The sequence below is a fragment of the Lepisma saccharinum genome, chromosome 6 (genome assembly GCF_977018435.1).
Source record: "Lepisma saccharinum chromosome 6, izLepSacc3.1, whole genome shotgun sequence".
Lineage (NCBI taxonomy): Eukaryota > Metazoa > Arthropoda > Insecta > Zygentoma > Lepismatidae > Lepisma > Lepisma saccharinum.
In genome coordinates, this window is record NC_139234.1 from 13,825,473 (window position 1) to 13,833,803 (window position 8,331).

The window sequence follows — 8,331 nt, forward strand, 5'->3', positions numbered from 1 at the left end:
AAAACATGTAGTGGTAGTGTTACTAAAAAAGCCAAGGGTATTGGTAGAGTAACTGTAGACAAAGAGCTTGAATTTAAAGATTATCAAGATTGTCTTAAATCGCAGAGGTTAATCAGAACATCACAATGTAGAATCCAGAGTGTGGATCACTTGTTGACTACAAGTGATCCACATGACGATAAGAGATGTATTTTATCATGTGGGTTACATACTCTACCATGGGGTCATTGTGACTTGAGAAGTGGTAATCAATGCCCAATCACAGAGCATGATTTGAAATAAATAAACATGCCAATGAATTTATTTGGATTTAAAAAACAAAAAATTATGGACTTGCCGACACCAGCACCTTCTCCTGATATAAAATCTAAATTAAGTGGTTTCTTAATTATTCATCTAAACAGCATACTTACAGATGTTGATGATAAAACAGGTAAAACATTATATATATTTAATAATAATTTAAACTACTACCAATTACCTATAGGTGGTCAATTACAACTCCCGAGGGTGATGTCAAGGTTTCAGTAGGGAGAAATATTTATAGAATTAAGCACTCAAACATGATTTCTGGCACTGTATATACTGTTTCTGCCGGTGATTGTTTATATATTGAGGTCCCAGGATACTATGACAAACTTATACCTTTTTTTTATAGAATTAAGAATTAGATATTTTATAATAAATAACCACTAAAACAAAAAATGCCTAATGATATATTTGGCCATACAAGGCGCGAAGATCACAGTGATGAGATTCTGATGCTTGATGTCAGAGTTAAAAAATTAAGAAGTGATTTACAAGCTCTACAAACTACACTCAATGCCAGTCTTCAACTACAGATTACAAATTTACAATCACAATGCATGGACCCTCTTCTTAAAATTGACTCAGAACTTAAATTGCTACTTCAAAAATATACTGACTTGGCAACATTAGATAATTTTCAAAGTTTAGAGGAGGCTGTAGCGGCTCTTCAAGCCAAATTAAAGACTCAGACTACCAACTCTGAGCAATTAAAACAGCAACTAGAAGAGCAGATTGGTAGTGTCCAGACACAGCTCCAAACAATTGTCAGAAGCATAAAATCACAAGAAGATTTTGATCTAGTAATTTCCACTCTGAAAGAACAAATTCAATCACTGGAGATACCTAATCTCGATCCTCTGAACAATGCCATATCCGAGGTTAAAAAAAAATTGAGACACTTGAAAATTTTATGAACAACTTACCATCTTCTGATGCTCTGAGTGCTATAACTCGTAGTGTTGCCAACATCAAGCTGCAACTTGAGACATATGAAGATTTTGGAAAAATTCAGAGCACCATAACCCACCTTGAGGGTACCATAGCAGCAGTACAAAGTGATCTGACAAATGTACAAGAAACTCTAGAATCTCGCTTGCCTGGTATTGTAGACAGTGGCGGATTACCAAATAGGCCCACTAGGCACGTGCCTAGGGGCGGCAACTCAAGGGGCGGCAAATCTTTTTTCCAGAATATCAAAAATAATAAAAAGTGTCTTACAATCACAATGCAAGCCGCTCAGCCTTTGTTGGTTTGTTTTTGTAAATACATATCCCTCGATCTTCCACTAAGCTTTTGTTAATGGCCAGACAGGAAAGAAGACTGATTGTTTGAAACTCGCATCTGTAACAATGCCAGTAATGCAGTCTTAAAAAAATAAACACGTAATCACTGCTGATAAGTGTGCGAGTGAGTGCAGCTTTCGCGTGGACAGCAATTAGTTTTTATCTTACTGTATTCTTTGGCTGGTGCATTTAGTTTGTTGCTATTATAGTGCGTTTGCGATTTGGTGTTTTTTTTTGTTTTTTTTTTGCAGCAGGCAGCATGAAGCGAACAAAGTTAAGTGGAGCGGCTTATTGTAAACTTGCAAACGAATAGCGTGAAAGAGAAGCAACCTTACAGAAAAAAGCTTGGTACAGTGAACACGTTTATTAGGCGAAAGGAACAAGTGATTTAAGAAAGATGTTCAAAAATTGAAGTGGAAGCGGCTACATCGAGTTAACTCTGTGAAACGCAAATGTTGAAAATATTGTGGGTTTAGTGGAGGAAGAAAGTGCACATGAGGTAGTGTTCCCTCAGTTCGTAGGAGTTCCTGATTGTTGCAGTGAGAGTACAAATTTCGTCAGTGACGATCCTGCCGAGTGGTGTCTGAATGAGTCTACAATCGACATTCTTCTAAGGCGTGGAATTAATCAGAATGCTGAAAACGTTGTTTGTTATTGTTTTTTATCCTTTGTTTTTTTATTTCAGTGTCATCACTAATTTTTATATTAGCCTGTAAAAATACTGCAAATAAGTTACTACTTTTCTTTTGAGAAGGGCGCACATTAAGTTTGTGCCTAGGGGCGGCGAGGAAGCTTAATCCGCCACTGATTGTAGACACCCTTGTCAGTGTCCAGCAACAGATCACCAAACTTGAAAACCTCAACACTGAATCTGAGCTATCTCATTTTCATCACTTGATCGATGATATCCAAACAAAACATGAAATTTTACAACAATCAACACCTACTCAGGCAGACATAGCCTTGCTCCAAGTTGTTCATAAAATTTTCAAGTGTCTCAATTTTTTTTTAACCTCGGATATGGCATTGTTCAGAGGATCGAGATTAGGTATCTCCAGTGATTGAATTTGTTCTTTTAGAGTGGAAATTACTAGATCAAAATCTTCTTGTGATTTTATGCTTCTGACAATTGTTTGGAGCTGTGTCTGGACACTACCAATCTGCTCTTCTAGTTGCTGTTTTAATTGCTCAGAGTTGGTAGTCTGAGTCTTTAATTTGGCTTGAAGAGCCGCTACAGCCTCCTCTAAACTTTGAAAATTATCTAATGTTGCCAAGTCAGTATATTTTTGAAGTAGCAATTTAAGTTCTGAGTCAATTTTAAGAAGAGGGTCCATGCATTGTGATTGTAAATTTGTAATCTGTAGTTGAAGACTGGCATTGAGTGTAGTTTGTAGAGCTTGTAAATCACTTCTTAATTTTTTAACTCTGACATCAAGCATCAGAATCTCATCACTGTGATCTTCGCGCCTTATATGGCCAAATATATCATTAGGCATTTTTTGTTTTAGTGGTTATTTATTATAAAATATCTAATTCTTAATTCTATAAAAAAAGGTATAAGTTTGTCATAGTATCCTGGGACCTCAATATATAAACAATCACCGGCAGAAACAGTATATACAGTGCCAGAAATCATGTTTGAGTGCTTAATTCTATAAATATTTCTCCCTACTGAAACCTTGACATCACCCTCGGGAGTTGTAATTGACCACCTATAGGTAATTGGTAGTAGTTTAAATTATTATTAAATATATATAATGTTTTACCTGTTTTATCATCAACATCTGTAAGTATGCTGTTTAGATGAATAATTAAGAAACCACTTAATTTAGATTTTATATCAGGAGAAGGTGCTGGTGTCGGCAAGTCCATAATTTTTTGTTTTTTAAATCCAAATAAATTCATTGGCATGTTTATTTATTTCAAATCATGCTCTGTGATTGGGCATTGATTACCACTTCTCAAGTCACAATGACCCCATGGTAGAGTATGTAACCCACATGATAAAATACATCTCTTATCGTCATGTGGATCACTTGTAGTCAACAAGTGATCCACACTCTGGATTCTACATTGTGATGTTCTGATTAACCTCTGCGATTTAAGACAATCTTGATAATCTTTAAATTCAAGCTCTTTGTCTACAGTTACTCTACCAATACCCTTGGCTTTTTTAGTAACACTACCACTACATGTTTTAAAACTATACATCTTTGCCCTTAACCCAGCAAATCCTACAATAACATCGCCAAGTGTCTCATCTTTTAACTTGCCAGGCACCTTTTTGTTGTGGGGTTGAATTTTTGTATGTTCACTAGTATCAAAATATTTAAGCAATTCAGGCTGTGATATATCTTTATAAACATCTTCTGTCTGAATATCAAGAATAAAACTATCTGTGTTCATATACATTAATTTTATATTATTACCATAAAAAGGTTTCAACACATCATAATAGAGTTTTAACATATGTAATTTGGCCAATTCTAATATCACAGCCCCTACATAAATAGGTTTATCAAACTTAATCTTTGTTTTTTTCATGTTAAAAAGTGTCATATTTTCATCATAAATTCTTCTATAATTAAAATTAGGTTTTGCCACCAATTTTTTGCTCCGGCTGGGGTCGGTAACTAATTTAACATCACTATCTTTCTAACATTTTCTATAGTTTTGCCATACACTGAATTAACCATTAATTTAAACAAAGTTTTATCAAATTGACTTACTGCAGATGTTCGAAGCTCAGTGTTCGTATCAATATATGACTTCAACCATCTTGAGTGCCTGAACCTCAAAACTTTGCCAACTTTGGTCACTTGAACACCATGATTCATTAGGAACTGGAGGTTTTTGTAATATATGACATAATCCTGGTTTGGCTCTAGAGTCATCATCAATTTCTTTTGTTTAGAACCAGGTGAACACTTAACCTCAGGAATTGGGGGCAGATCAGAAAACTTGGTGTGTAAATTATCTGGAATTGTCAAATCAACCTCTAAGAATAAACCATAATCATTATCATCAAAATCCTGAAGATCCCCAATATTAAAATCTTCAACCCACTCAAGCTCTGCATATGGCAATTTATCCATCATAGCATGACCATACAGGCTGTTGGCATACACATAAATTATATAATTTGATGGCCGTGCTGGATCATAATCAGGAATATACTTGCTGTTGGCTCTAGCATATCTTTGAGAACATTGCACCATGCCTCCTCGTATGCACTGTTCCATAAACAAATACATGTCCTGATCCTGGATCAGATCCAATTGCATTTTAGTGTTCAAAAACATTGCAGACCATGCTAGGCCTGGAGCACTGTAGAAATACATTGGATCCAGTTTATAATATTTAATTGAAGATTTTCTAAATGCCTGAAGTATATCGGCTAAGAGAGTCACATCAAGTTTTAAATATGCCTTATGATAATCACCAAGTGTCTGGCATTTTAAATTGTCCCACATTAACTGAGCATGGTGATAATCTTCATCAGTGATTCCGGAGGCCCTGAGTTTACTGTAGAACTCTAATTGTGGTGGCAGAGCACACTCATCAAATTTAGAAAAATCTGTAACATAGTCATATGGGTATACACATTTTCACCTAATTAATTTCAAGTCCTGATTTGGAAACGTGTCACAAGTAATTTTAAATTGATCATCAGATAATTGACTGGCCAGAGTAGCCAAGCTAGCCGACAGAATTCTGTATGAATCAAGAAATCTTAAGTGAATAGGAATACCATTAACTTTAATTATCTTGCTAATAGCTATATATTTCTCATCATTTTCTGCTAAAATATTTAAATTCTGCTTGTCAAACCCCTCAGATGATCAGATGATGAAAATCATAATTAGATGCACCATGGCAAAATATTGGGACAAATTTTGGTCTCTGGATCTTAACATTACAACTATTACACAGAGCCATTAAAAATTTACCATCTGTAGGAGAATGGTGTTTTACCTTGATATTTGTATTTGAAAATTTGAAATCACATATCGGGCATTTTTCTGCATTATTAAAATCTTCAATCTGATCTTTTGTTAAAGGCAACATACATTTTGATTTTAATAAGATATTGGATGCTATATCATGGCACTCATTTTCTATTCTATGTGCAAATTTTTTGATGGCATTTGGTCCCATGTATAAATATTCTTTACTAACAACACCATTTTGTACAACAACATAACAAAAACTAGAAGGTTCATGTAGTTGGTATGATGTACTTGAAGATTCATCAAGATCTGGGCTACAGAATGCAAGAGGTTTCAGGTTTGACTCAAAATCACAAACTATATATGCTGGGTGTTCCAACAAGGCTTCAATTTTTTTGAATTTGGCATTTTCATTTGGATTAGGCATAACCATATGAAGAGGTTTATGGTTGCCACAGTATTTTAAATGTTCAACTAACTTGTTTTTGGCAATTTCTGCATTTTTTTCACGAACCCCATTTACTATTTTTCTACCATCAAATACAGTTAAACATCTTCGGCACAACTTGTATATTATATTAGATTTGTCTAGTTGTTTTCTTACTAAAGCTTCAAGACTGTGTATTAGAGTATAATGGTATGTGCCATCCCCTTCAATTAAGAGTAAATCAATCGGAATAGCAGATTCATCATCAAGTGTACTAATTCTGAGAGGTTCTATCAGGCAATTGCCACGACCAGTAGAACAAATAAATACATTAATAGATAATTTCTTACCATTGATATCTCTGGCCTTTTTTTTTCAAATTTATCAATATTTTGAACAGACATTGGATATTCTAAGCCTTCCATAGCATCCTCAAAATCATTTTCATGTTGTTTATAATAACTTATTCTCTCTGGATCCCTTAAAACTGGATATAAAGCAGCTAAAATACACCACAGAAAGCATTTCTCATCATTATTTTCTATGTTAACCACGGCTTTCTTGTTTTTAATATTGGCAGGTAATGGCAAATATGTAGAACCTTGTAATGGGTTAAATTCAGAAATATTAATATATAACTTGTGTGGAGATCCACATAAACTCCATCCTGATTCTTTAGCAGCAAATTCAGAGTGTTTAATAATCAATTGCTCTATCAACCTGCTTATTATTTTGTCTAAATTTGTATTTGAGTATACAGGTACAGTTTCTGTTATGTGAGGATGTGTAAATTTTGCACCATTTGCTTTCTTATATTGTGTAAATAATTTGAAAGACAGTTTATAAGAGCCATTTTGTACATTTAGAATAGCTTGCATATCAGGATTTATATTGTTTAAAAAATTCTTAATATCACATTTTGTCTCTGATATAAAACGGTAATCTTTTAATTGGTTATTAAAACTACTATGAATAGGTGTATAGCATGGCTTTTTTGCTGGTTTATGATTATTAGGTATTTCAAGTTTTCTTTTTAGACCAGATGAAGATGTAGGTGGTTGTACATAACAAGTATTTTTATGTTTATATGTGAAATATTCCAGATTATATTTTCTGTGGCATTTTGGGAAAATTTTTGTAAGTGTTCTGCATTTTTCCGGATCACAATTTCTTTGATGCCTAGCCCAATTAGAGCTATATATATTTTTATTTCATTGATTACAATATTTTTGATTTGGCATTTTTGTTATTAATTACAAGATTTCTTGGTGTTTAAATTAAAACTCTATACTTAATATAAAATATTAATTGTGTTTAATAATATGCCTTGTATACTTAATATGTTAATATTTTTTTATTATTAGTTTATTTTATAAGATTTTTTGGGGTTTAAATTAAACCTCCATACTTAATATAAAATTTAATTGGGTTTAGCAGTGTACTTTATATATATTTGTATATATTTAATGTGTTAATATATTTAATTTTTGAAGTTGGTTTTATATATCAGATTTCTCGGGATTCAAATCAAAATTCTATACTTAATAAAAATCTATACTTAATATAAAATATTAATTGTGTTTAATAATATGCTTTATATGGTTAATATGTTAATATTTTTTATTATTAGTTTATTTTATCAGATTTTTTGGGGTTTAAATTAAACCTCTATACTTAATATAAAATATTAATTGGGTTTAGCAGTGTACTTTATATATATTTGTATATATTTAATTTTTGAAGTTGGTTTTATATATCAGATTTCTCGGGATTCAAATCAAAATTCTGTACTTAATAAAACTATGACGGGTTGTCTAACTAAAGCCACATGCGCGAAGGTAGAATAAGTATTGATCTACAAAAGCACCGACCTCCAGAATCACTGACCTAGTACAATTGCATGTCTCTACAGGCAATGACCTAATGTGTATTGATTTTTGTATAGCAAACTGGGACAGACTGGAGCAAATGCAAGCCAGACTCTAAATATGAAAAGATTACAACAAATACAACTAACTAACTAACTCCCTAGCCTTCTTAAACCCGAAGGTTCATGGCTGCAGCAACACAGGCCTTCCATCTTTCCATATCTTGAGCAAGTTCTATATACTCTTTTCCATCTCTACCGATTTCCCTTAGGTCCATCTCAACATTGTCCCTCCATCTTCGTCTTGGCCTTCCTACAGGTCTCTTACCATCAGGTTTCCCAACAAGAATCCTGTAAACTCCTCTTTCCTCTCCCATTCGTGCCACATGGCCTGCCCACCTAAGTCTTCTTGATTGAATTATTCTAATAATATCTGGACATGAATACAAATTATGTAGTTCTAAATTACGTAACCTTCTCCACTCACCTGTCTCC